A 15,603-nucleotide genomic window follows, 5' to 3' on the forward strand; every position below is an offset into this window, starting at 1 on the left:
TTCCCGGGTTACCCAGCCAAGGCATCAGCATCTCCCCATGAATCATTGCAACTGCATACCTCAAGTATGTGTTCTTTGAGACAAAATGTACATGAGGCATAGTGTTCAGCCAGCTATACACTGGGAAGATTTCCCTTCCCCCAGGTCTTCAGAATCTCCTCTAAGTGGGGCTACCGTGCTGCAACAGTCCACTTTCAGTGACTGCCAAGTAGTGTTGATGAATCTACTTTGAATGTTTGCCTTCTTCAGTCAAAGGTGGGTGGTACAGGATGACGAAGGAGTGTTAAGAATGTAAAACCACTTACTAATGGAATTTACTTTTTGCCATGTTTAAGCATATATCAGGGAAAGTAGCAGTTTATTCCAATTGTCCCAAGGCAGTAGAATGACAGCTACTCCTTGAACTGCTTGTCTTTTCAACATGATAGCGTCAGTGTAGTAGAATTCATAATGTCCCGTGAAATGGTGAGCAAATCAGAGTGCCTGAAGACTACATTTTCTTCATGAATCTAAAGAGTTAACATGGCCCTGAGACAAGACGAGGAAAATGTCTTGCTCTCCCTGTAAGGTAAAAGAAAACTGCTTCTGTTGTACACTGCATATTGGAATAGATAAAAATCAAGCGCTATACGGTGGATGCCACCGACTGTCTTAATTTGTTCTGATAAAGAGATAACATCTGAAACAGCAACTGAAAATTAGTAGCTGAATAAGCTGATGAAATCATGTCACATTTTTCAAGACCAATTTGTCTTCTGAATGGCCAAACATGTAAGTTAAATGAAATTTGCATTGATTAGTATGGCTTAAAGTCAGTGTCCAAGGCACTGGACACAGTTACCCCATGAATGAAAGCAAGTTTCAGGAAAGTTAGGTGGAGATTTCAGGAAAGTCTTATGATTTCACAGAACCTTTCCTCAAATATACCATGCCTCCCCCTACCTTTTTTTTTCTTCCAGAGTATCTGCTTTTGTAAACTGACTTAATTCCTGGAATTGAAGAATTTCCATGACTCTCCATCATGGTGGCCCAAGACAAGCTCCTTTTTAACAAACCTAGAATCTGTATTTACTTATTTCTTTGTTGTTTGGTTTTGGTTTTCTAGTTCAAGTAAGATTTTAATAAGCTACCTATCTCTTTCAATCCCAGTGACCCCCAAACTAATGAGGAACCCCAAATATGCTCACAGAGTGTATAATTCTGATTATGACTCTACCTTTGCTGGTGGTAATGGAAACCATGACCACGTCTGCCACTCAAGGATCCATCATTCCCATTGAAATCACAGAGCCCGTTTCAATTCTGCCCCTACCACTCAGGCAAGTTATTTAATCTCTCTGTTAAAATTACTGGTATTTTTGGCAGTTGCTACTTCTTGCTTGCTATTTCCATAATACCTTACAGTTACCATAAGGAGAGTGAGTTAAAACATGCTAAGTATTTAAAACGGTACCTGGCAAAAAGTAAGTGTCGGGGGGCAGCTGGGTGGCACAGCGGTTAGGCGTCTGCCTTCAGCTCAGGGCGTGATCCCGGCGTAATGGGATTGAGTCCCACATCAGGCTCCTCCGCTATGAGCCTGCTTCTTCCTCTCCCACTCCCCCTGCTTGTGTTCCCTCTCTCGCTGGCTGTCTCTATCTCTGTCAAATAAATAAATTAAAAAATCTTAAAAAAAAAAAAGTAAGTGTTCGATGTCTGCTATTATTGTTCTTATTTCTTTTCCTTTGAATTTTCTTATTTTACAAAATGGTTTAAATATGACTGTGTACCACACCCTATGTAAATTGACTGCACAGATAGATTCTACCCATCTTGTTTAGCTCAACATAAACTTTTTTCTTCTGAAATAAAAATATTTTTTCTTTGTCCACATCGACATTATTCTGTGGGCCTGGTAGAGGCCCTGGAGCACCAGAAAGTCCTTGTGTTTCCAATTTACTTGATATTGACATGTGAGGTCAGAGTAAACAACCCAATTCTACCAGAATACATTGGTAATTATTTCTGTTTTTCACTAAGGTAAGTAGTTTTAAGAGATTCACAAGAGATGTCATAAAACACAGTGGCTTTGCAGAGACCAGAGTTCAAATCCTTGTTCTGCCACTTACCAGTTGTTCATTCAGCAAGTTGCTTAAACGTTTTCAACTATATCATGTGAGGATTGAATTTTATTATATGTAAATGCTCAGCAAATAACTACTAAAACAATGGTAACTCTTAACACCATTAACATCAACACAAAATCGTTTTTGTTATTTATTACATATACAGGTATCATGAATGCCCTTTGAAACAAATTATAAACAATTGAGTAAAGGGAAGGTGAAACCAACAGTTTTAGAGTATTACGTTGGGTGGCTTTACATCACAAATAAAAGTGTCTTAGTCCACAGCAGTAATTGATGTTCTTTATTCACAAAGGGAGAAAACAACATATTTCACTCACACCTCACTAGGTCTGAGTTATGGAGGCATTCATTATTATAATAGTACCTCCCACCTCTCACTACCATCCATAAAGTGTTTTCTCACCTTGCACCCTTGACAACGTGAAAAGTGCAAATACAGCTTCTGAATACAACATAGCAATTAAGATCTTTCCATATACAGGGCATAGGACTGCTCCCGGCACTATCTCCTTTCAGTTGGCGAGGAAGGTTTGCCATAGGGTTCTATTTAAAAAGGCTCTTTCCTGTGAAAGCTCCAGAAAGAAATGGTTGAAAAATACCCCTAGAAACTGAGCTTGCATCTGTTTTACCAAAAATGTTAAATTCTCTCAGTGGTTTTTTGAATCCTATTCCAAAGTAATATTAAACCATTTAAGACAACACTGCATAATTCAAAAGAAAAGAATAGATATGCTTCAGCAAGGAAAATTGTATAATACTGTGGTTTAATGTAACAGAAGTCAGCATTATCTGGATATTTCTAATCATAATTTCAGTCGTTAAAGCACCAGGGACTCCATCAGTATAGACACTATATTTTGACTCAATTACACCGTACATTAGAAGTAGTGGTTTACAGCATCTATTAGACTTGTCATTACCCTTGTGCCATACTCGATTGACCAAAGGGGTGGGGGAAACCACCCTCCTCTCTCCTAAGGAGAAGAAAACGAAAAAGCAAACTCAGTGGAATGCATAATAGGTGCTCCTTGGGAGAACACTTTAGGTTTCAGTTCATTTCTTCATAAGATGAACATTCCCACCAAAATCATCAGAGTAAACATCATGCCTCATTACTCCTTTCCACTGTTCGTACAGCATGCATATAGGTATAATGCTGATTAATGGAAAGAAATTACAATATTCAATGACTTTGAATAAGCAATGGAGGAAGCAAACATTTACTAGACTCCATGAACGGAAAAACTCTCTAATAAAGCTTACGTGGGAGGATAATGGCTCCAGCTACCCTGGTGAAAGACAGAGTCCCCTTTCCTATGAATAGCTGGGCTTGATGTGTGGTGCTGAGAACTACTCAACCCCATACATCACTCTGGAATGACAAAGCAAATAAATGAGAATTGAGAAAGTAAGCTCTTCAGAAACATATCCTTGTGTGGGCATTTGATAAACTCAAAAAGCATATATGGGAGATAAATATACTGGCTCTCATGGTTTGTAACTAAAAAAAGCTTTGATTTTACAAATAATTTTTCTCCAGAAACCCAGACTCACAGTATTTCTGACAAAATAATTCCCTAATATAACCAGTGTTGGTCTTCCAGCCAGGGTTCACCAAAAATAATAATACTTATTGTACATTAAATAATAGTAATTATTATTATTGTAGATCAAATAATTAGGTAAATTTTGCATATTTATATTTTGCCATAGCCTGAGTCTCAAGATAACAAAGAAGCAGAACACCAATGTTGGCTTTCATAACTACAAGAAGAGTGGAACATGTCACTTTTTAACAGACACATAAATGTTAAAGGCAATTTAGATCTATGCTCTCCAAACCAGACTAATCTTCAGAAATATTTATGGAGCTTTTTCACCATTCCACTTTCCAGGCCAGACACATTGTTACAGGCTGAATTATGTCACCCCAAAATTCATATGTCCTAATCTGCAGCACCTCAGAATGGGACTGCATTGGAGATAGGGCACTTAATGAAGTAATTAAGAAGAAATAAGGTCATTAAGGTGAGCCCTAAAGCAATATGGCTGGTGTCCTTATGAGAGATTAGGACATAGGCACAGAGGAAAGTTCATGTGAAAACAGAGAAAGAAGACAGCCATCTGAAAGTCAAAAAGAAAGGCCTCCTTTGAAGGAATCAACCCTGCCAACACCTCGATCTCAGACTTCTAGCTTCCAGAATCATGAGAAAATTGATTCTTTTTTTTTTTTTTTTTTTTGAGAAAATTGATTTCTGTTGCTCAGGTAACCCAACCTGTGGTACTTTGTTAGGGCAGCCTTCTCAGACTAATATGTCCACTAAATCACAAGCTCTAGGTATTGGCTGAATAATTTTTCTCTTTAAAAATATCCCCAGGTTTATATATACAAAGGACATGAAAATAGGATATCAAAGAGATATATGCACTTCCACATTTATTGCAATATTATTCACAATAGCTAAGATACAAAAACAAACTTAAGTGTCTGCCACGAATGGATAAAGAAGATGTGGTAAATATAGATACAGTGGAATATTGTTCAACCATGAAAAAGAAAGGAAATCCTATCATTTGCAACAACATAAACAGAATTTGGAGGCATTATGCTAGGTGAAGTAAGTCAGAGAAATACAAACACTGGATGATATCCTCTATATGTGGAATCCAAAAATGTTGAATTCATAGAAACAGAGAATAAAATGGTAGATGCCAGGGCCTGAGCAGGTGGGGGAAATGGAAAGATATTGGTCAAAGGGTATAAACCTCCTGTCAGAAGATAAGTTCAGGGGGATCTAATGACCAGCATTGTGATTACGGTTAACAATAATGCATGATATACTCAAAAGCTGTTCAGAAAGTAGAACTTAAGTGTTCTTACCACAAAAAATTAATGGTAATTATATGACAAGAGGGAAGTGCTAGCTAACACTATGGTGGTAATCACTTTGCAATATCTAAGTGTATCAAATTGACATATTGTACACATTAAACTTACACAATGTTGTATGTCAATTATATCTCAATGAAGCTAAGGAAAAATATTCCCAGGTGATTCTGATGCTTGGTCAGATCTAGATCAACCTCACCATCCAGAAGTTAAATCCAGTTATTTATTCTTTCACTTTTGCTTTGTTTCACTTTGTTTTATTTTGTTCTATTTTGTCTTTAGAGAGAACAATTATGGAGCATCTGCTCTGTGCTAGGAATAGTTCCAGACACCGGGGATACAGATGAATAAGATGCAATAGTTGCATTTGAAGAGCTCACCATTTAAAGGATACAGACATAAGATGTACAATTAACAAAGAGCAGAGGGTATCAACAGACTACTGAAGAAGGCACTTAATGTCTACAGAGATCAGGAAAAGCTTCTCAAAAGAGATAATGTTTGAGATGTGTATTGAAATAAGGTTAGGAGTAAAGCACACTGGAAGGAAGAGAAAACATGAATGTGAGCACAGAGACAAAGAACAGGATACTCAGGGCAGAGAAACATAGGTACTTCACAGTGGCATTCCACAAATCTGCCAAGGGAGAATCCAGGCTGTACTTGAATATGTCCAACAACTTACCCTAACCCGAGCATTAATTTCTCTCCATCCATATTTTCCTACTTACCCTAAAAGTAAAAAAGAAAATAGTCACGAGAAGAAACATAAATAGCTAAATTCATTTAGAGTTCTAGGCTATTTGGATTCCACACAAGAACCAAATTCTATTAACAGAATCTACAAATATTTTCAGTGGAAGTGGGTCGCAGAGAACAAAAATACAGCAGTACTTTCTATAATAGGAGTCTTCTATGTCAAGGGCTTAATTTTATTCAAAAACTGTTTCTGTCAGAATTCTTTAGAGAGAGGAAAATCCACTCAAACCAGTTTAAGTGAAAGAGAATTTACTGAGTTCAAAAATTAAAACCAATTTAATACAATGGCAGAGTTCACAGTCTCAAAAAATGTCTTTGGAGCACTGCCTTTATCTCACCCACCTCTTAGCTCTTCCACTGTCTGTTGGTTTCATTCTCAGGAATATCCTTCCCATGTGGCGGCAAGATGACCATCAGCAGCTCCAGACTTCTGTTCTAACTTTTTATCCTGGGACCTCTTTCAGATACTTTCAATAATGCCATTAAGAAAGCTTCCAATTACAAAATAAAGAAGACATGAAGATGAAAAGTACCACATAGGGAGTATAGTCAACAATATTATAATAATGTTGTATGGTGACACACGGTGATTGCCCTTACTGTGGTAAGCACTGAGTCATGTGTAGAACTGTCAAACCACTATTTTGTACACCTGAAACTAATATAACATTGTGTGTCAACTATACTTCAATTTAAAAGAAGGAGAAGGTTTCCAATGGTCATAAGAATCAGATGCCCAGGGGTACCTGGGCGACTCAGTCATTAAGCATCTGCCTTCGGCTCAGGTCATGATCCCAGAGCCCTGGGATCAAGCCCGGCATCGGGCTCCCTGCTCAGCGGGAAACCTGCTTCTCCCTCTCCCACTCCCACTGCTTGTGTTCCCTCTCTCACTGCCTCTCTCTCTGTCAAATAAATAAAAATCTTAAAAAAAAAAAAAAGAATCAGATGCCCACCCTTGAACCCACCATTGTGGCCAAAGGGGTGCAGGGCTATTACAGTCCAGGCTTTGGGTGATGTGTCTTCACCTAAAACCAGAAGAAGTCACAGCCATCTAAAATACATGAACTAACAAAAAAGAAGAGACAGTTCCCTAAAGGAAAATCAGATTGCCGTTATGAGAAAAAGAAATGCTTTGAAGGAAAAAATATTAGTTATTTATTACAAACATAAAAATGGATTAATCTGGCTGAGGGATTAGAGGTAAGGAAACCCCTTCTTCCCCTCAAAATAAAAATTTCCTTGGGAATTTTTGATAAATACACACTTCAGAAAATGTTCAAATTAAGGGAAATAAACGTTATGCTACAACTCTTCATCTCTCCACATTATGGTCATCACCATCACCAGTGCCATGTTTGTACAAACTGGCCCAAAATGCAGAATATTGGCCTGAATATAATCCTGACTATAAATGGGAGGCATCGGCCAAGCTATGCTAAGGAGCAGAACAGGAAACAACAGACAGCCATCAGTTTCCCCACTTACATCCACTTCTGGAGAATAGATCCAAAACATTCTTACTCATGAATTCATAGGCCATCATGATCAGGAGCCAAGTCTCCCACAAGAAACAAAGGCAAGAAGGACACACTCTTAGTACATACACATGAAGAAGGGCAAAATCCAAGGGGTGGTAAAACTTCCCATTGTGTTTTCTCATTTTAGGGTAGAAGAAAATCTCAGAATTATCTCTAGGCAAAGTGTGCTTCCTTTTTAATGTCTAATCAAATAAGGAAATGTTTAGGGGAGCCTGGGGGGCTCAGTCGTTATGTGTCTGCCTTCCACTCAGGGCGTGATCCCAGCATTCTGGGATCGAGCCCCACATCAGGCTCCTCCGCTATGAGCCTGCTTCTTCCTCTCCCACTCCCCCTGCTTGTGTTCCCTCTCTCACTGGCTGTCTCTATCTCTGTCAAATGAATAAATAAAAAAATCTTTAAAAAAATAAGGAAGTGTTTATTACACAGAATAAGTTTTTTTTCTTGGTCAAGACACTTTTCCAGAGAAAAAAATTCAACGCTGCATTAAAATTCTGGTGTTCCTTGGGCTGCCTGGGTGGCTCAGTTGGTTAAGTGTCTGACTCTTGATTTTAGCTCAGGTCATATCTCAGGATTGCGAGATCAAGCCCCATATTGAGCTCCTCGATGAGCGCAGAACCTTCTTAAGATTCTCTCTTTCCCTCTGCTCCTCCCCACTGCCTTTCTAAAAAAAAATGAATAAATAAAATAAAATTTAAAATTTTTCTGGTTTTCCTCACAAAGAACACATAACATTCTCAGTTACTGGTAATAACTTTTATAGCTGGTTCATAACAAATTCTAAAGCAAATCTTACTGAGATTATTCAGTGTTGTCAATATCCATCAGGACTTCATCAAAATTTAAAGCTGTTTTTGAGAAGACACTATTGAAATAATAAAAGACAAGCCACAGATCATGAGAAAATAATTGCAGAATGTATGTATGATAAAGGACTTGAATCTGTAATATGTGTGTATGTGTATACACATATATCTTTTAGGATTCAATGATATGAAAAAAATTAATTGAAAACTAGTCAAAATATTTGAACAAGCACCTACTAAAGATGATTTACAGGTGAAAAATAAGCACATAAAAAATGTGCTCAACATCATTAGTCATCAGGGAAATACAAGTTGAATCTCCATGCACTTTACACCTACTAAGATGGCTAAAATTAAAGAGTGGCCCTAGCAAGTGCTGGTGAGGATAAAGAGGACATGGTCACTGCTAGTGGCAATATAAACTGGTACAATCATTTTAGAAAACAATTTGGCCATTTCTTTAAACGTGCACTGTCACATGATCTAAGCACTTCATTCTTTCATTTTCACTTCCCCACTCAAGAGAAATTGAAAACATATGTTCCTACAAAGACTCATACATGAATATTTATTTGTAGCAGCTTTATTATAATAGCTGAAAACTAGAAGCCACCCAAAAGCCATCAACAGGTTAATGGATAAAAGGAAGTGGTATACCATGTAATTGGATACTACACAGCAATAAAAAAAGGAATAACCTAGTGATACACACTACAACATGGATGAATCTCAAAATAATTATGCTGAGTAAAAGACAAAAAGGAGTACATACTGTATTAGTTCATTGATATAAAATTCTAAGAAATGCAAACTAATCGATGGGGACAGAAAGCAGGTCACCGCCATCTGGAGATGTGGGAGGAACAGGGAGGAGTCAGGTGAGAGAGATTGCAAACAGTACAAGGAAATTTGTTGGAACGATGAATTTGTTCATTATCTTGATTTTGGTGATAGTTTCACAAGTGCATATATTTTAGTCCATTTGGGCTAATATAACAAAACACCACAGACTGGGTAGCTTATAAAACACAGAAATTAATTTCTCACAGTGCTGCAGGCTGGGAAGTCCAAGATCAAGGCACCAGCCTGGTCAGATTCTGGTGAGGGCCATCTTCCTAATGCATAGCCAGTGCTTTCTTACTGTGTCCTCACATGTTAGAAGGAGAAAGGGATCTCTCTGGAGCCCCCTTTATAAAGGCACTAATCACCTCCCAAAGGTCCCACCTCCTAATACTATCACATGTGGTGTTAAGATTTCAACATATGAATTTTGGTGGACACAAACATTCAGACCATAGCAGTATACATATTTCACAATTTATCGCATTATGTACTTTATTATTTTTATTTGCTCTTGTTTCTATTTTTACATTACTCAGTGCTCATTATGATAAGTTTACCCTTAATTCCTTTCAGCTATTTCAGTCATCCACCCACCCACCTCCTCTCTGGCAACCACCAGTTTGTTCTCTATATTTAAGAGTCTGGTTTTTTTAAAGAATGAAATCTTGCCATTTGCGACAACATGGATGGAGCTAGAGTGTATTATGCTAAGAGAAGTAAGTCGGTCAGAGAAAGACAAATACCGTATGATTTCTCTCATATGTGATATTTAAGAAACGAAACAGATGAACATATGGGAAGGAGGAAAAAAGGGGGGGAAAGGAGAGAGGGAAACAAACCATGAAAGACTTAATGATAGAGAACAAACTGAGGGTCAGTGGAGGGAGGAGGGTGGGGGATGGGCTAGATGGGCGATGGAGATTAAGGAGGGCACTTGTGATGAGCACTGGGTGTTGTATTTAAGGGATGAATCACTGAATTCTACTCCTGAAACCAATATTGCACTATATGTTAACTAACTAGAATGTAAATAAAATTTTTAAAAGAGTCTGTTCTTTTTAAAATCTAAATGTCTAAATATCTACATAGGTGGTGTCTGTGTGAGGGGATTGTAAGTGATAATTGTTTTCTTCTTTTTACCTCTATTTTTAAACATTGTCTCCAATAAACAGGTAATATTAAGTACATATGACAGTTAAAGTATGTATGTGTATTTAAAAGGTTTTATGTTCATTGGCTGAGCTGCTTTAGGTGTTTCTACCCAAAGGTAAACGTCAACAGTAAGAGACTGGGGGCTTTCTCCAGGCCTATAATTTTATAATATGTCTCAAATCTGGCTGCACGTGAGAATGGCATAAGCTGTTTTTAAAGAATATTGATGCCTGGGCCCCATTCAAAGAACTCCCGATATAGTTCCTCTTAAGTAGAGCTCAAGTATAAGTTTTATTTTTTATTTGTTTTTGTTTTGGGGTTTTTGTCCGGGGCAAAGGGGTTCCACTTTTTTTTTTTCTTCTTTCCAAATGAATCTAATTTGAAGTCCGGATGAAAAAACAATGCTCTATATGTATGGATCACCTATTATCCACCAAGCACTATACCTTGCTACAGTGAAATACACATGAAGATTCACTGACTTGAGGAGAGGATGGTGGAGAACATATGGAGATAGAGAGGAAAAACAAAACAACATCATTGTGAACCTTCCAGCTAGAAGGAATCATAACACTATTAGAGATTCTATACATATAAAAAGCTGATTCAAGGTCCCTCTTGTTCATCTGCTGGAAATTTATTTGGGTCAATTCAGAGAATAACAAATATTTTGACTTACTGAAAATTTTAGCTCCAGACACGGGGCTGTACTGGTTCTACGAAACTCTATGTTGAACCTGCAGTTTGGCCAATCTTCTTTTCTGATGTCCTCAGACCTATAGGCTGGAAATTACTCTATCAACCAGAATAATTGATGCTTATTTTCAAGAAGAAGTAAGGATGCTGTTGTGCGATGAGGGCAGGAGGAGTAAGCCTGAAATCAACGGGCTCCTCTAGGTTGCCTCCTAGCACCACCTTATCCAGCAATAGATTTTAGAAAAGCCACAGGAATTCCATATAGGGAGGCAATTTGAGCCCTAGCAGAGCTGGCTGAGGGCAAAGAAATTAGATAATGGATAGGGGAAGAGAAGGACTTAGGAATTTCCCTTCCTTATCAATTGACTAATTTTTTCCCCTTTCCATTTCTCCTACTAGTTTATAGAAGATAAGCTGGTGATGATAAACTTTATTAATTTGGTACATAATTAAGTATATTAAGCCAGAATAGGGACTGAACAAGGGGAATTATGAACATCATGTAACCACTGATGACATATCGAGCCTCCCCTTGGGGAGAAGGTAAGCCTTTCTTTGATTCCAAAAAGAGTGTTTCCTTTATACTAGGTTCCTTTACACATGCTGGCTCCCACTGCTATGGGGAAGTTCAAGTCTGGGAAAAGAGTACATATACATGTTAGATGGCCCAAGGGGTCACTGCAGCACACACTGCAGATTGATTCATTTCCCACCACTCCGGCAGCCTTACAGTCTATCTCCCTGTTCACTAGAGGTTGGAAAATTAAGTCTACGTTTCCCAAGTTGCCTGTAGCTAGGTTCTTCATTTGACTACATTCCACTAACAGACTCTAACGAGACTTTGATAGAGGAGACAAGATTGTGAGCAGGGGCTGCACAGATCTGACACTCATGGTCAAGAAGGCCCTAAGATTTTTATCAAAAGCTTTAGAGGAGATTTTGGTGAATAGGTGAGGAATAACAGAAGGCTGTAGTAAGAGTTCTTGATTTCTTTGGGAATTGTGCCATGATGTGTTTGGGCATTTCTTCTACTTGTGTCACTTCTGTCTGTGTAATACTGCCTCGACTCAATGCACACCCAGAACTTCTCTAAGCCATTACTAACACTCTGTGATAAATCCCTTTTCATGTAAACACAAGTGAATTTGACTCTAAGAACGTTGACTAACACAAGAAGATAGTGATGTGAATATAGCTAAGACTGACAGAATCAAACTGTTTATGTAGCATTTACATTAACTTGTTAGAACAAGGCCATGTTTATATATCACTTATATGACGTATAATATAATATGTAAATTACATTTATATTAAATTTATATTAAGCAAGTGGGAATGTTCTCTTGGCCTAGAATAAGGAAGGGTGTTAAAGTTTTGGGGTTTTTTTTAATTCTTTAACTAAGACTGTATCATTTACTGAAGGCTTACATGCAGGATGAAATGAGGAAAACAACCACCAGACAGAAGCTGGGCAAATACCACATCTTAGTTCTTCACAAATTAAAATTACAAACTTTCAGTATAAGAGCACAATCTGAGACATCTTCCAAGAATTGTCTTGAGGACAGAGGGGAGAAGGATCTTACGATATCAGATAGGGAATGTAAAATGTCTTGTTACCCAGAGGTGAGAAGAAAATGAAATTCTAAGTCCTAAATTGGCAAATGTCAAAAAAAGCTATTTAAGAACAATACTAATAGCATCAATTTGAAAGAGGTCACAGTATTTGTAAAATATTGAAGATCCATAAACAGGTTATAGTATCTTCTCATTTGAGTAAAACATTGTATCTCTCTTTTAATTGAAATTTTAAAATTGTAGAATATGTGGCATAAGGTTCTGTTGATTATGGAGGCTGCTTTCTTCTTCAGAATCTCTGGATCAATAGGAGACATGAGAGCCAAATGTTGCATGTTTACACAGATGTGTAGTTGATTGAATAACTGAGTCTGAACAATGACATACCATGTTTTATCCTCTGCCTTGTTCTTTTCAGTATTGTCAACACTGACAAGAAAGTAGATTAAAATAAACAAGTAGGACTACATCAAACTAAAAAGCTTCTGCACAGCAAAGGAAACCATCAACAAAATGGAAAGGCAACCTACAGAATGGGAGAAAATAAAATGTTTGCAAACCATAAAATGACTAATACCCAAACTATATAAGAAACTCATATAACTCAAAAGGAAAATGACAAACAATCCATCTTAAAAGGACAGAGGAACTGAACTGCTCTTCTTCCAAAGAAGACACACAAATGGCTAGGAGGTACATGAAGAGATGCTCTACATCACTCATCATCAAGGAAATGCAAATTAAAACCACAATGAGGTATCTCCTCACACCTGTTAGAATGGCTATCATCAAAAAGATGAGATAACAACTTTAAAATATCAACAAAGATGTGGAGAAAAGTGAACCCCCAAGCACTGTTGTTGGGATTGTAGATTGGTATAGCTACTTTGAAGAACAGTATGGAGGTTCCTCAAAAAATTAAAAATAAAACTACCATATGATCCAGTAATTCCACTCCTGGGTATTTAGGAACTGAAAACACTAACTCAAAAAGATACCTACACCCCCATGTTCATTGCAGCATTATTGACAATAGCCAAGACATGGAAAGAAATTAAATACCCATGAATAAATGAATAAATAAAGAAGATGTAGTGTATATATACAATGGGATATTATTTAGCCATGGGAAAGAAGAAAACCTGCCATTTGCAACAATATGAATGGGACTTGAGAGCATTATGCTGAGTGAAACAAGCCAGACCAAGAGAGATAAATATTGCATGGTTTAAAAAAAAAAAAAAAAGGTCAGACCTATAGAAACAGGAAGTAAAAAAGTGATTGCCAAGATGTGGCAGGTGTGGGAAATAGGGTGAGATTGGTAAAAGGGACAAACTTATAGCTGTAAGATGAATAAGGTCTCAGGATCTAATGTATAACATGGTGACTATAGTTGATAACACTGTGTAGTATCATTAAAATTTGCTAAGAGAGTGGAACTTAAATGTTCTCACCAATAAATAAATAAATTAAGTAATTAAGTAATTAGGTAATGGATGTGTTAATTAACTAGATGATGGGAATCATTTCACAATGTACATGTACATCAAATCACCACAATGTACACTTGAAATATCTTACAATTTGTTAATTATACCTCAATTAAGCTGAAAAAAGAAAAAGAAAGTATATACATCCTGCAACTGTAACCCAAATGCCTCCAAGTCCCCTGCGATCTTCTTCTTTTGCTTTAATAGCCAAACAAAGTAACGCTCCTCCCTTCCCCACAATTCCATGATTTCCTGGAGGGAGGAGGAAATTGCTTACATTCTACATTTCTCTGCTCTCACCTGCTACCCCTCCTCTGATGTTTTCTCTTGCTTTTTCTGTTGCCTCATTGTCTTCCTACAACTGTCCTGGATTCTTCACCCCAGGTCATCTCCCTTTCATTTCACAAAGCATCATCACACAATGTTGTTACAGAACCTTTGATTTGCTGAGAAGCTTTACTATTCAAAACCAACCAACCAAACAAACAAAAAGCCTGTAATTAAATATCAAAAACCAATGTTCTTAAAGTTAATTTGCCCACACCATGTTTTTGGACTCCACATATATTCTCGTTTCTTCCCTGAGTCCCAGAACCTCAAATTCCAGCCTTAAAATCATCACAGATGAAAGCCAAATTCTTATTCCTTTATTATGTTTTAGTCTCTTTTACCCATTTCATCCCCTATACTGTCCTGGGTCTTCCTTTCATAATTTTTGAAATTTTGTTTGCCTAAAGAAAAAAGCCTTCTAGCCAGACTTTTATCTTAACTATTCAAATAACCTAAAAACCTAACTTTTAAGACTTTATTTAGAACTTCACAAATTCCCAATCAAATTCTTAGAAGGGACTCTGAGGTCACTGTGTTCTCCTCCATCACTATTGCTCCGAAAGCAGAAGGATAGGTAACAGAAGACTGATTCTCCTCCTACCCAGAGCAAACCCCAAGGCAGGGCAGCAATAATATTTCTTGCTCCACAAGGAAGAGCTTTCTAACATTTGGTGCTAACGCAAAGGAAATGAGTTGATGCTTGAGATCCTGCATTTTCCCTACCTGGATTGATTTATTTGTTTTATTTTATTTTCTTCCCCTACCTGGATTTATTCCAGCACAGACACCAACTTACTATTTGGGAGACTGCTGCAGGGTAGAAAGTCAAACGAAAATCCCATCCAACTCTAGAGGTATATGGTCCTAATCGCTCCTGAGTCATTTTTAGTGATGCCCTATGAACATCCCCTTGTGGAATGAAAATTCCATGTAGCACAGAAAGAAAAAAATAAGAAAAACAAAACAAATTAAGTCTGTGCGGCTCCTTCTGCCCAACTAATATTTTACCAGTGAATCATACAAGAACAGCGCACTCCATTCATCTTTACTCAGTCCAAAGAAACTATCTTAATGAGAACTGCTTCATTTACTTTTTTACAATCCTCTGCTAATCCTTTAGTTTGGGTTAATGACATTTCTTGCAAAGAACGATTCCAGTTTTTGAGCCACATTCAACCCAATTCAAATCTTTAAAACCTTTTCCTTTCAGCTGTTTCTGATTCTAAGTAATTTCCCTAATTCTCGAATTAATCCTCATTAGTAGAAGACTCCTCTTTGGGGAAACCAAAGTCTCTTTCCTAATCATAATGGTCCATTGAAATAGGGCTAGCTCTAATAGGGGGTTTTATTAAAAGAATTTTACAGGATATCAAATTCTGCCTTTCTATATTGCGTTGA

This window comes from Ursus maritimus, unplaced genomic scaffold (assembly GCF_017311325.1).
Source record: "Ursus maritimus isolate PB19 unplaced genomic scaffold, ASM1731132v1 scaffold_12, whole genome shotgun sequence".
NCBI classification, from domain to species: domain Eukaryota; kingdom Metazoa; phylum Chordata; class Mammalia; order Carnivora; family Ursidae; genus Ursus; species Ursus maritimus.